Below are 13658 nucleotides of genomic sequence, written 5' to 3'. Positions count from 1 at the left end.
ACTAACCAGTTCTGAACTAATAATTCCAAGACTATCAATTCCCAAGTCAAGAAACTACATTATTCCCACTTTCATGCTGGAAAGCTTGATTCTTTGGCCACGTCTCTCTTTAATTTAAGTATGTTTATGCTTCCTGTTTTATCTTTCTACAAATACATGGTTCTGTTCCGGTCACCTTTTGCCTAAGTGTATACAATTTGTTGTAATTTGTTTGAGACAAAATGGCAGACAGCTGGACAAGTAGGAGGCTTCCTGTTTTATCTTTCTATAAATATACGGTTCTGTTCCGGTCACCTTTTGCCTAAGCGTATAGAATTTGTTGTAGTTTGTTTGAGACAAAATGGGAGACTGACTGGACAAGTAGGAGAGAAACTTCGTAGTGCCGCGCTACTAGTGAAGCTCTCACACCGGATGGAACCATATACAAGAGGTCCCATGCATATGTGAGACATACGGATGACACGGTCGGATTGTCACTACCCAAAATTTTCTCAGAGGAGTAAAACGCTGATTTTTTTCTACTGATACATGGATTAGTACCCACAAATAAAATTCTTTAGAAATTTGTTGTGCTATATGTAAGAAGTTGAAACTTCTCCATTGAGATATTCTAGTCTCATCGTTGACGTTGTGCGTAGTATATTTTAAAATTTAGAGGACGCTACTTTCTAACTGGTTTCTACAGTGTAATTATATGGAATGCATATCTCATGGTAATTCAGTCTTCAATTTTAGTCCAGAGTCCAGACTTATCAATTAGTAGGTCTTCCGTTCCCGGAAATGCTCTGGTCCATTTAGTTAGTCCGGTCACACACATTGTGATTCCTTTTTAACTTTTTTTTTTTTTCCACAGGTCACTGGTGTTGATTAATATGGACTGAGAAAGTAGCTATTTTGCTCCTTGATTTACCCTGTCTCGTACATCTCAGTATGAACGTGTGACTGTTTTAGCTACAACTGGCTTCATCATCCTTCTTTTTTTTTTTTTTTTTTGAACCTCTGTAGTACGAGGAAAATTTATTGACATGAAAAATAAAAGTTACATCTAGTCAAGGAGACAAACATTTCCCGTCATACTACAAGAAATGAGAAGGGAACAAAAATTTGGAAAAGGATCCTCGCCGGATCTTTTTTCTAGGGATCCTAGGGTTCCCGCGATCAAAACCATTCATCGTACATCATGCAGTCATAAATCATTTCAAAATTTAAAATTTAAAATTAAATATAAATAGTACCTAACGAAAACTGACTGCACGATGTACGATAAAAAAGGATCCGGCGAGGATCATTTTCCCAAAAACTTGCCCTTCTTGAAACTTGAAGGAAATGAATACAAGAAAAGAGGAGGTGCAAAGGATCAAAACCCCTCTGAAAGAGAACTTAGAAGTCATTGCAACCAAGTGACAATCTACAAACCATATCCGAAAAATATTACCTCGGACGAAAAAAAGGAAGTCCAATATGGTCTCTTCTATATGATGCCTTTGCAAAATCAAGTATCAAGTCCCACCACGTAAAACTACTATTTATTGTACCAAAATTAAAAAAAGAATCTGCCAAACAATTTCCTTCCCTAAAAATGTATGAAAAACAGAAGCACAAGCGAGCAATATACCATAGACAACTTGCTTCATCTAATTGGCTTTGTGTTTTCTGTTTGTATATGATATACCATATCATATATACCATAAACAAAGGTCAATGGATTCATTGACGTTTAGCGTAATTGACAATTGCCTACTTATGAATGGTTGCTTGGCGATTTGCAATTACAGGTCTCCTTATCACATATGTGGCTTTGAACTTGATGGACGGTCAAGGCCAACTGGCTTTGTTTGTTCCGTTCACACTTGGTAAGACGCAAGCTTGGCTAATCTGCACCAACATCTATATTGATTGTGCTCTATAGAATGGAATTAGGTTTCGCGCTGAACGTTCATTGCAAAACAGAATCCACGAGCATCCATTGACATAAGCTAGTTGCATTTTTGCAGGTACCTTTTTGACTTTGGGACACATGAGAATGGATCTCAAAGTTCTGTGGATAAGGGGGGAATCGGAAAGGCCATGCATGTTGAATTGTATGTTGTGAGCTGATAGTATTAGAATAAGTTTTGATTTGAAATGGTGTATCCACTTGTGTCAAAGAATGCCAAATGCAAAATTCTAATATGTAAGACCATGAGTGCCATGTGTCTTTTGATCCTAGTTATTAGATAGATGAGTGGCTGTGATCAAATCCTAATGGGAGAATGATCCAGCACTTCCCTAACGGTAATATTCGTTCCCCACGACTTGTATGAGATAGAGGTGTGTGTAAGCATCAATGAAAAAAAAAGTGAACCACTCTTCTGTGACTTGCAGAGTAAGAGAGAAACAGTTGCCATTTTCCATTTCTTTCTATGCATTCTTCCTTGTCTGAATCCATCTAATTGGAATTTCAATTCATGCTAACATGGTATCAGCCAGGTTGCGATCAAATCCAGGCGTGAACTATGAATTTGATCATCACCGATGTTCGGTTTTCTGGGTTACATTTGGGTTTACTCAAGGTCAAGTGAAGTTCGCCGAAGTCTGTATGTGATCTAAGAACTAAATGTTTTTTGGGTACACTCAAGCTCACGATGGCCAAATCTGGGAGTGCTGAAGTTCGGACTCCGATCATCTTCGATGAGAACTACGAGTTCTGGAGAATTAAAATGGTCACCATTTTCAAGTCACATGGGTTATGGAATTTAGTGGAAAAAGGGATTATGACTCCCAATTCAAAGAAGAAGGTGAAGGTTAAGGAAGACACAGACATTGATGATGAAGATGATGAAAAAATTGCTACAATCTTCATGAAAGATGCAAAAGCTCTCGGCATCATACAAAGTGCCGTTTTCGATCAAATCTTCCCTTAGATTGCTAACGTGGACTCAACAAAAATGGCATGGGATCTGTCGTATGGAGAATACCATGGTGGAGATCAGGTAAGATCAGTGAAACTTCAAAATCTTAGACGAGAATTTGAATACACTAGAATGCGCGATGATGAATCCTTATATGGGTATCTTACTCGATTGAATGATTTGATTAATCAAATGAAGATATTTGGAGAAACTCTTTCAAATGAGAAATTAGTTCAGAAAGTTCTAATTAGTCTCACTAAGATGTATGATCCTATATGCTTAGTAATAGAAAATACAAAGAGTTTGGAGTCTGTTGAATTGCAAGAAGTTTTAGCTATTTTGAAGAGTCAAGAACAGAGGTTTGATTTGCATTCCACGGATGCAACTGAAAGAGCTTTTGCTTCCTTCACTGTTAGTTCAAAGAGACAGAATCGGGGTAGTGCTCAGTTTAGCACATTTAAGCCACAAAGAAACTGGAATTAAAAAGGTAAGAAGTGGGATTCAAAACCCAAGTTTTAGCAAAAGTCATTCACTAATGCTGCACAAAATGGTAACCCCTCTCTAACCATTGGTCAAGATAGTGTAAAGCCTCAATGCAAAGTGTGTTCCAAGCTCCATTATGATGAATGTAGATTTAAAGGAAAATCCAAATGTCATAATTGTGATAGGTTTGGACATTGGGCCAGAGAATGTATTGTAGGAAAGGCTGTTCAAAAGGCAAACTATGTAAATCAAGTGGAGGTGACAAGAAACTTGTTTTATGAAAATAGTGTTGTTGCTGAACCAAAAATTAATGGAGAATGGTATATAGCTAGTGGCTGCATCAATCATATGATAGGGAATATCAATCTTCTTGTTGATCTAAAAATAAATGTTGTAGGGAAAGTTCAAATGCCAACATGTGTGTTAGTGGATGTAGCAGGAATGGGATAACTAGCATTTGAAACCAATAAAGGGAGGAAATACATTAAAGAAGTTATGTATTTACGAGGTTTAAAGGAGAACTTACTCAGTGTTGGGCAAATGGATGAACATGGGTATTATCTTGTGTTTGGTGGAGGAATATGCATTGTTTTTTATAGTCCTTCTCTTGATTGTCTAATTATCAGTGAAGATGAAAGGGAACATATGTTATCCTCTGTCTCTAATGCCTGAGAAGCAACTTGTCTTGAAACCAATCTTACTTACTGCACCTGGACCTAGCATAGAAGAGTAGGTCATTTGCACTTTGGAGGACTCAAATTGTTGAGAGACAAAGACATGGTTTATGGTCTGCCATATCTAGAAGAGTATGATGGAGTTTGTGAGGGTTGCTAGTATGGTAAACAACACAGAGAAAGTTTCTCAAGAGATCAAACTTGGAGAGTTAATGCTCCACTTGAACTGATTCATGTTGACTTGTGTGGACAATGAGAAATGAGTCTATTGTAGGAAATAAATACTTTATATTTCTTTTTGATGACGCAACTAGAACGATATGGGTATATTTTCTTAGGTATAAATCTGATGCTTTCACTTGTTTCAAGAAATTTAAAGCAATGATTGAATTACAAAGTGGGTTAAAAGTGAAGTGTTTGGGAAGTGATAGAGGGGAATTCTTATCTGCTGAATTTAATCAATTATGTGACACTGAGGGCATTCAAAGACAACTTTCTCTTGCACACACTCCCTAACAAAATGGAGTGGTGGAGAGGAAGAATAGATATGTGGTTGAAATGGCTAAATCCATTCTAGATGATAAAGGGATGCCTTATTATCTGTGGGCAGAAGTTGTGCACACTGCAGTTTATATCCAAAATCGATGTCCTACCAAGTTTGTTGACAACATAACCCCATTTGAAGCCTATAATGGAAGGAAACCAGGTATTGCTCATTTGAAGGTTTTTGGCTCAGTATGCTATGTTCATACACCATCTGAACTGAGAATAAGCTTGAAGCAAAAAATGTCAAGGGAGTTTTTGTTGGATATGCAAAGTGTGAGAAAGGATATAGAATTCTTGATCCAATCTCCAAGAAATTATTCATGTCAAGAGATGTTGTGTTTGATGAAAATTCAACTTAGGATTGGCAAGGAAGCACAAAGAAGTCTATGTCATTGCCCAACTGTGATTGGAAATCTGTTGATGTGACAGGAAATGAGACCATTGAAGATGAAGTCAATAATTCTAATAGCTTGTACATTGAGGAGAATCCCCTGTGACTTTGATGATGCACATATCACATCACAATTACATTCATGTGAGTTTTCTGGCAAAGTGTGTGAAGATGTGAAGGACACTCAAGCTATTGATCATACCCCTTTAAAATGGAGGAAGCTGGATAATGAACTTGCACAATGTAACTTAGGCATTATGGAACCAGAAAAATATGAAAATGTTGCTAAGGATGAATCTTGGATGAAAGCCATGAAGGATGAATTATCCATGATTGAGAAGAATGCAACCTAGGAGTTGGTAGACAGACCAACTAACAAGCCTATAATTGGAGTTAAATAGGTGTTCAAGACTAAACTCAATCTTGATGGAGTTGTACAAAAGAACAAGGCAAGCCTTGTTGCCAAGGGATATGCTCATAAACCAGGAATAGACTATAATGAAACTTTTGCTCCTGTTGCTAGATTGGACACAATCAGAACTCTCATTGCTTTGGCTGCTCAAAAGAATTGGAAGCTTTATCAACTTGATGTCAAATCTTTCTTTCTAAATGGTGTTTTAGAAGAAGATGTCTATGTAGAACAATCTAATGGTTTTGTGATCCAAGGAAGGGAGGACAAAGTTATAAACTTCACAAATCTCTATATGGTCTCAAACAAGCACCTAGAGCCTAGTACGGAGAAATTGACACTTACTTTGCACAATTTGGATTTGTGAACAGTCAAAGTGAAGCAACTCTCTACATCAAAACAAGGGGAGAAGAAATTCTGATTGTTTCTATCTATATGGATGACATAGTGTACACTAGTAATAGCAATGAGATGCTAAAGGAATTCAAGAAAGATATGATGGATAAGTATGAAATGACTGATTTGGGTCTTCCTCACCATTTTCTTGGTATGGGAATTATTCAAACTCACTCAAGCATATTTATTCATCAAAGAAAGTATGTTGTTTCTTTGTTGAATAAGTTTGGTCTAAGTGAATGTAAATATGTGTTCAACCCTTATTCCATCAGATAAGCTAAGCAAGAATGATGGTAGTGGACCTGCAAGTGAGGAACAATATAGAAGAATTGTGGGAAGTTTGTTATACCTTACTGCCACTCGGTCAGAATGTATGTTGCTAGTCCTCTTGCTAGGTTTATGCACAGTCCTACAAACAAGCATTTTGGTACTGCCAAAAGAGTGCTAAGGTATATCAAGGGCACTTTAGATTATGGCTTAGAATATGAGAAGGGTAAAAGTGTAATGCTAATCAGATTTTGTGACAATGATTAGGGAGGATCTGTTGATGATGGTAAAAGCACTTCTGGTTATGCTTTCTCTTTTGGCAATGGAGTATTTTCATGGGCCTCTGGCCCTCTGTGAAACAAAACTGTGTAGCTTTTTCTACAGCAGAGGCAAAGTACATTAGTGTCTCTGAAGCCACTGCTCAGGTCATTTGGCTCAGATTCGTACTTAAAGATTTTGGGGAGTTACAAACTGAAGCAACACCATTGCAGTGTGACAACACAACTGCAGTTACCATCACTAAAAATCATGTGTTCCACTAGAAAATGAAGCATATTGACAGGAGATACCATTTCATCAAAGATGCATTGCAAGAAGGGATAGTTGACTTAGTGTATTGTCCAACAAATGAGCAAGTGGCAAATATATTCACTAAGGCTCTAACCAATGATCGGTTCAACTATCTCAGAGACATGCTTGGTGTGAAATCAGTTCAAAACTTAAAGATGAGTGTTGAATTGTAAGTTGTGAGCTGATAGTATTAGAATAAGTTTTGATTTCGAATGGTGTATCCACTTGTGTCAAAGAATGCCAAGTGTAAAATTCTGGCATATAAAGCCATAAGTGCCATGTGTCTTTTGATCCTAATTATTAGCTAAATGAGTGGTTGTGATCAAGTTCTAGTGAGAGAATGATCCAGTCATTCCCTAAGGTACCGTTTGGTACGTGGGACAAGGCGTTCCGTCCCACGTTTGGTGTGCCTAAAACGGGTGGAACGAGCTGTTCCACGGGACGAGTTTTGGGTGAATTTTCGTTCCACCTCACCCCCCTGGAACGACTCGTTCCACATCCGTGGAACACAAAATTATAACATCTCCGTCTCCTTCTTCTTCCTCCTTGTTTCCATCCGAGGGCGTCTTTGATCTCGCTCCGTTCCGTTCCGTCCTGTCCCGTCCCGTCTTGTCCCATTCCGTTCCGTCCCGTCTCGTCCCGTCTGCATACCAAACGATACCTAACAGTAATATTCCCTCCCCACGACTTGTGTGAGAGAGAGATGTGTGCAAGCATCAATGAAAAAAAAAAGTGAATCACTCCTCTGTGACTTGCAGAGTGAGAGAGAAGTAGTTGCCATTTTCCATTTCTCTCTGTGCATTCTTCCTTCTCTGAATCCATCTAATTGGAATTTCAATTCATGCTAACAATGCCCGCACTTCCATCTGCAACCAGTTTGGGTTACTCGAATTTGGGCTTTTGTATGGGGAAGAATTGAAGGGCGGGCTTTGTGTCTGTTTTTGGGTGCCCTCTATTGCTACCCAATTTATCTGCCTTCAAAACAAAACAAAAAAACAACTTTTGATAGAACACGTGGATGTGGATGTGCCACTTAATACTACAGTTTAGTGGTATTCTCCATCATCGATAAGTGATATGTTTTAGGTTCAATTCTCTCAAAAGTGAATTTGAACCACTTTCGTGCTAGCACATTATAAAGCTTAACCCAATTTCCCTCTCTGTTAATGTAAATAATATCGTTTGTTCGAAAGAAAAACAATTGCATTGCAGTGGATCTCAGTAAAAGTCGAACTAGGAAAAAGAGAGCACGACACATATGTTTAACAAGTCAAACAAAGGATCTTGTTTATGCCAAGGTATCTTCAAATAAAATGCCTCCAGTTAAATCAACAATAGAAAGGAAAAAAATGGGCACTGCCCACTTCCAAAAAATGGGCAATGCCTCCTTATTTGTCATGGTTGTAGAGGATAGCAAATATTTACCAAGTTGTAACTATAAGATGATTTTTAAAGAGTCAACTGATATAAGTTAGAATTTAGTTCCAAAAACAAAGTCCGTTTTCTTAGAAACTATATGCTCCAAAGTTGCTGGATATACCACTGGTACAAAAAAGGTCATAAACGACAATTTTTAACTGTCTGTCTGGTACCAATTACTCAAACTTTGATGATAAAAGTCATAAGCACAATTGTGACTGAGATTAATTACCAAGAGATCTTATAATATAGAGAAAATTTTCATTGTAACTGAAACACGAGTGGTACATATACATTTAGTGAAAGTATAAACATTACTATGTATACTGGGCCTGATTTTCACGACACTAAGCTCATTTAAGCATCTTTTTTCTAATATATATATATATACTGTGTTATGAATCAACAAAAGCAATTAAATGCCTTGAAATTTGCATTTTATATTCTTGGCTGGCCGCAAAGCATTCTAATGGGGATATAAAATATTCAACTTTGCCGAAAGAGACAAATAATAATGTAAATTTACATATTTTGGAAGTGGGCAGTGCCAATCAAGGAGGGTACAATAAGTGGAATATACATTGACATATCTCCCATTCGAGTAGAAGTAACACTATCTATTCTAAAATTGATGAAGGATTTAACTGTAGCTTAGATACAGCCAAATTTTTGCCCCTTGATTTTTCTTTATTTGCACACTGCTGCCACCAAATCTGTGTTGGGCTGGGGTAATTACTAAAAAGTTTGGAGGGTAATATTGTCCGTAAGTTTGGGTGCACTAGGCCTGATTCGGGCCTATTTTGGGTTGCTAGTTTTGGGCCAAGTGTGAGCTTCGGAAGTGGGTTGTCCAATGTGTTGGGCTGGGTTGCACCGAAAGAGTCGAAATGACTCTTTTACCCGCTTCAATCCAGATCCAACGGACAGTATTTGGAGGCACTTTTGTCATTCTGCATTTAGGGTGTCGATGTCGTCAGAGGCATGTTCACAGAGGGGTTGATGGGTTGCGCGTAGAGAGAGGGTTGACGGGAGGGGTTCCAGGTGGACGGAGTGGGATGTGGGTGCGGGATTACAGGGAGAGAAGGTGAGAGGGTGGGTGCGGTCGTGATCGATTTGGGGGGAAGGTTCTGGGAGAGGGACGCGTGTTTGCTGCAGAGAGAGGGGGGTGGTGCGGTTGCCCCGCCGCCGCGGGGGGGGGGGGGTGGGGGTTGAGGGGAAGGCTATAGAGAGAGGTGTAGGGTTGGTTATTTCCACACCAAAAATCGTCATCCTCTTTTTCAGTAAGTAGAATTAGTACTAGCTGAACAGAGTTCCTCTCTGCAACTCCTCCTCCATTACTGCATTCGAATTTTCGACAATGGTGGGTAATTCAAACTCTTCTTTTGTTCGATCGTGTTTATTTAATTTAATTTGAATTCTTTCGGATTTTGTTTTTGGTGTATGGGTTATGAATTTCCATGTTTTCGGTACTTTTATGCAGCTGATTGCTTTCCTCGCTTTTTATCCATACCGTTTGGTTCAAAGAATGAAAACACGCATTGACCTGAGAAATCTTAAGAGTTGTTTACAAATTAGTAATTAACTTTGCAGTGTGGATGGCTCTTGATTGTTCCTAATGGTTTTCTCTTGCCTAATAATCAGGTGAACAAAATGGTTTATTTGGATTTACGTGTTGGTGATGTCATCCGTTTTGGGCTGTGAGTATCTTCGTATCTTAACTCTCACCCTGCAACGTGATTGACGATCTCTTCGATCTCTGTTTCGTTATCTCTTCAATCCCTGCTTTGCGACCTCCGTTGTTCACCCTGCCTTCTCATCTCCGTTGGTATTTTCGCCAACCAATGAAGTGCCCGGAGTTTGGACATGAAATGCCCAGGAAACAGCCCAATGCAAGGTAAAGTTTCTTTTTTAACTTTTCTGGGTGAAATGTCAATGTGGGTTTGACCTAATTACTGCAATTGATAAATTATTGGTTTTGGTTGATGGTTTACCTTGCGCTGGGTTTTAGTTGATGGGTTTTGCTTGCATTTGGTTTTGGTTGATGGCAGGTATATTTGATCTCCGTTGCACACCTCGCCTTCTCATCGCCGTCACACACCTTACCAGAACTTGAATCAATGGTAACGTATAAATTGTATGGAATTTGCGCCTATTTTAATCTTCGTTAACGAAATTAGCGTTTAAGTTGAATAATTCATACTCTTTTGATATTGGAAATTAGGCTCTGATTTCTCAGTCCCATGCTTCTTTGCTGTATAAGATGAGTTTGTGTTATATTACTCAGAAACGGGATTTTTTTTTTTTTTTTGTTCAGTAAGAGAGTGAAAATCCCTAGCCTTAAGTTTTTCAGGTATTTGGGCGGCAATAATAATTTGTTTTTGCTTCTTTATATGTGTGTCTGTCTCCAAATATGAGGATCTCTTAATTTGCTTATGTAGCTTTTGTAATTTGTAATATAATGATCTCTTAATTTGCTTTTGCATATCTTCTTTGCTTCCTCTGCTAGCTCTATATGTGATTCTATCTCCAAATAATTATTCCATATTTCCTATTTTTATAGGAACCAAATCATTGAATACACATGGAAAATTAAAAGGATTTTAGTTTTTGGATTGGTTTAAATTTTTTATTGTTATTGGTTGTTTGCTGTCAAATATTTGATGGGAAGTTTGAAATGGAGAACTTGGTTGATTGGGACAGAGAGAATCCGACAGCTGCAGACTCTCAGTTCAGTTCCACAACGTAAACCAACTTCTCAGTTCAGTTCTCAGATATGAGGTTTCTCAGCTACCTCTTTTCTATCATGAAACATTTGAATAGTGCTCGCGGGGATATCCAATTAATTAGGTCAGTTTTTGTTTAATTGGGATTCTTAAATTTGATATTAGGGATTTTAATTTGATTGGGTTTTGCATTGCATTGTACACAGTTTCGGGTATCTTTAGCAAAATAGGATCTTTTTTTGGGGATTCTAGAAGTTTAGTTGAACGCTAATATTAAAGTTCTAACCCCTGTGGTGCCTCTCTCTATTTGAGTTTGAGTTGGGGATGGTGGACAATGAGCAATTCGGAGATTTATCGCAGTGCAATTTGTCATTTCCATGGACCACCTATAATACTGGCTTACATTTTTCTTCTTTTTTCTTTTTCTATAGTAATATTATTGTTTATTTCCAAGATCTGAGTTTGTCATTCAGAAGAGATGCTTCATTCAGAAAATTGAAATTTCCCAAATCTTTGTTAATAGTTGTATCCCTTGCAGAAGGATTTAATTTTCTTGGATATCTACTTTTGAGCTTTAAGTTTTCCATGTCTGCAGCATTACTAGACCAAAAAAAGCGCAGTGTCGTGGAGTAATTAGGACTGTTTCTGTTCCTTTTTTTATTTTTTATGTTGAATTGACAAGTGGTTTTAAAAAATGGATGATTTTTTTACTGGGTTTAGTTTCTGTGTTTGGTTTGAGAGTAAATTCAGAGAGCTAAAAGGCAGTAAAGTTTGAATTTTTATGTTTAATGTTGTTTTGGGTTTGGATTAATTTTTTTTATTTGATATGAGAAATTGAGTGATAGAGAATTTGCACTTTTCTCCCTTTTGAATAGCTTATAACTCTTTTCTCATTTTCTGTTTGGTTTCCGAGAAAATCGAGGGAAAAAAGGATAGAAGATTAATGAATTCACTGAATTGAGTGCTTTAAGTCCATTTATGATTGAAGTTATTCCCTTTGCTTTCATTTCTGCTTTTGTTCTTTTGGGCTTCAAGCACGTTGAGGATGGTAAAATCAATTATTTTGATTTTGGAAGTCTACTTTGTTTTTCAGCTTTAGCGTTTGGGAGAAGTGAAAATATGATTTCGTGTATGGTGCTTGTATTTGTCTATCATTTGAAAGGAATTCAGAGAGAGAGAGAAAGGAGAGGGTAGGTTTGTTGTCAGTGAGATTGAAGGATGTTCTGATGTATCCTTGCAGGTGAACTATATGCTCGCGCACCCTCATCCAGTGGAACCTGTAACTGATAGCTGCAGGTTTTTCCTAATTCTCACTAAACTGGAGCGTATCTTTATTGGACTCATGTTAAAACATCATGCGCGTACGTTACTCTCAATAAGATTCCTTTACATTAAGTTTATTGAGCAGTAAGTTTTACTTGTGCATTTTGATTTGTATCAAGGTGGACTGAATGTTATTTGTTTTGCAGATATTTTGTTCTACGTGTAGAGGGGAACATTGGTGAGCTTATATACTCTCTCATTGTTGCAAACTCTAATGATTTAGTGAATCCTATTATCCTATCGTTGGAACAATTCAAAGAGTGTTGTATACTGCCTGCAAATAGGCTTGAAGACAATAAGGGTGGATGATGTATTTCTTGGTATTTTGTTTCTCTGCCACCACATGTTCTAGGTTTCAAGGGTCCATATATATGGCTAATCATCTTTTTTAGTGATAGTGTCCCGATAAATATATGTCAGAACCAAACCTTTTTTTGTTAAGAGGAAATATCCATCACTCGAGCAGAAAATTGAAATCAAGAATTATTGAAGTTAATAATTGAACTGGATAATTATACTTCGTAAAATCTCGTCAAAACAATAAACTTGCCCGGAGCACCAGATACGAAAGAAACCCACACGATACCTAAACTTTTACAAATTAAAAAATATTTTGAATACCTCAACGCTTGGGTTGGTTCAGTGAAGAAAAAGAGCAATGAGAAATATGCAGCAAAAGAAGGATTAAGCGCCAGATAAATATGTAAGATATATTGTTCTCATTACGTCTTGAATGAGTTGTAGAATACTCATTTTGTGTTTTTATTTTCTCAACATGTGTAAAGATAAACTTACATACTGAATTGGGTTTGTGAGGATTGTTTAGGTAGTAAATTTGAATTCAAAGAGATATTGATGGTTTAATTAAAATTAATATGGATGTAGAGAGTAAATTTATTGTAGAAATAAGTTATATAGATTCAAATGAAATTTCTCAACAACCCCCCAAAACCAAACCCGGGGACCTCCCCCACCCCACCAGAAAAAGAGATGTCGGTCTCGTGGAAAAGAGCGTATTAAACCCCACGCACTCCCACGCATTGATTCTTCATTCCTCCTATACCAATTTTCCACAAGTCTTGTCAGCCGTTAATCTCTCCACTTTAAAGAAATTCCTATTTTTTACATAAAAAAAGAAACAAATAACAACAAATGTGGTTTTGATTTTTGACTTTTGACTTTTAGAAAGTTGCACATGAAATATTCCTGCCAAAGGACAAAGTCAATACATTTCAATTGGCTTGGTGAAAATTTTAATTTTGTTCGTCATTTATTTTCTCAGTTTGTATTCTTCATTCTTTAATTGTCTCTTCTTTGCAAGTTGTGACGATTCCAATGCTAGAAGAAAAGAAGACTTTGGAACAAATTATCCCTTCTAATAGTGTATCATTTTATTCTTTTCAATAATTTTATGGGTTGGGAGAGACTCCATGAAATGTGGAAATGATGATGCAAAGAAGAAGAAAACTAGGAAATGGACATTAATGCAGCGTCTAAATAGAAATGTAAAAATAGAACCAGGAAATGAACAATCAAAATGCCAAAAAAAAAAAACAAAAAAAAAAAAAA

General features: G+C 37.2%; 1 long non-coding RNA gene across 3 annotated transcripts; it reads left to right on the top strand.

Annotated features, from left to right (window-relative positions):
* Positions 1-9253: 9253 nt before the first annotated feature.
* On the top strand, positions 9254-12362 carry LOC137721310 (uncharacterized). 3 transcript variants are annotated; one of them, XR_011066626.1, is made up of 5 exons: positions 9254-9403; positions 9685-9937; positions 10092-10163; positions 12007-12062; positions 12236-12362. It is a non-coding gene; the product is annotated as an uncharacterized lncRNA (long non-coding RNA). The 3 variants fall into 3 exon arrangements; XR_011066624.1 differs by having other exon boundaries at positions 12007-12127; XR_011066625.1 differs by having other exon boundaries at positions 10092-10177; positions 12007-12127.
* Positions 12363-13658: the final 1296 nt, after the last annotated feature.

The sequence above is a fragment of the Pyrus communis genome, chromosome 16 (assembly GCF_963583255.1).
Source record: "Pyrus communis chromosome 16, drPyrComm1.1, whole genome shotgun sequence".
Taxonomy (NCBI): domain Eukaryota; kingdom Viridiplantae; phylum Streptophyta; class Magnoliopsida; order Rosales; family Rosaceae; genus Pyrus; species Pyrus communis.
This window is presented reverse-complemented; position numbering and strand designations above follow the sequence as displayed.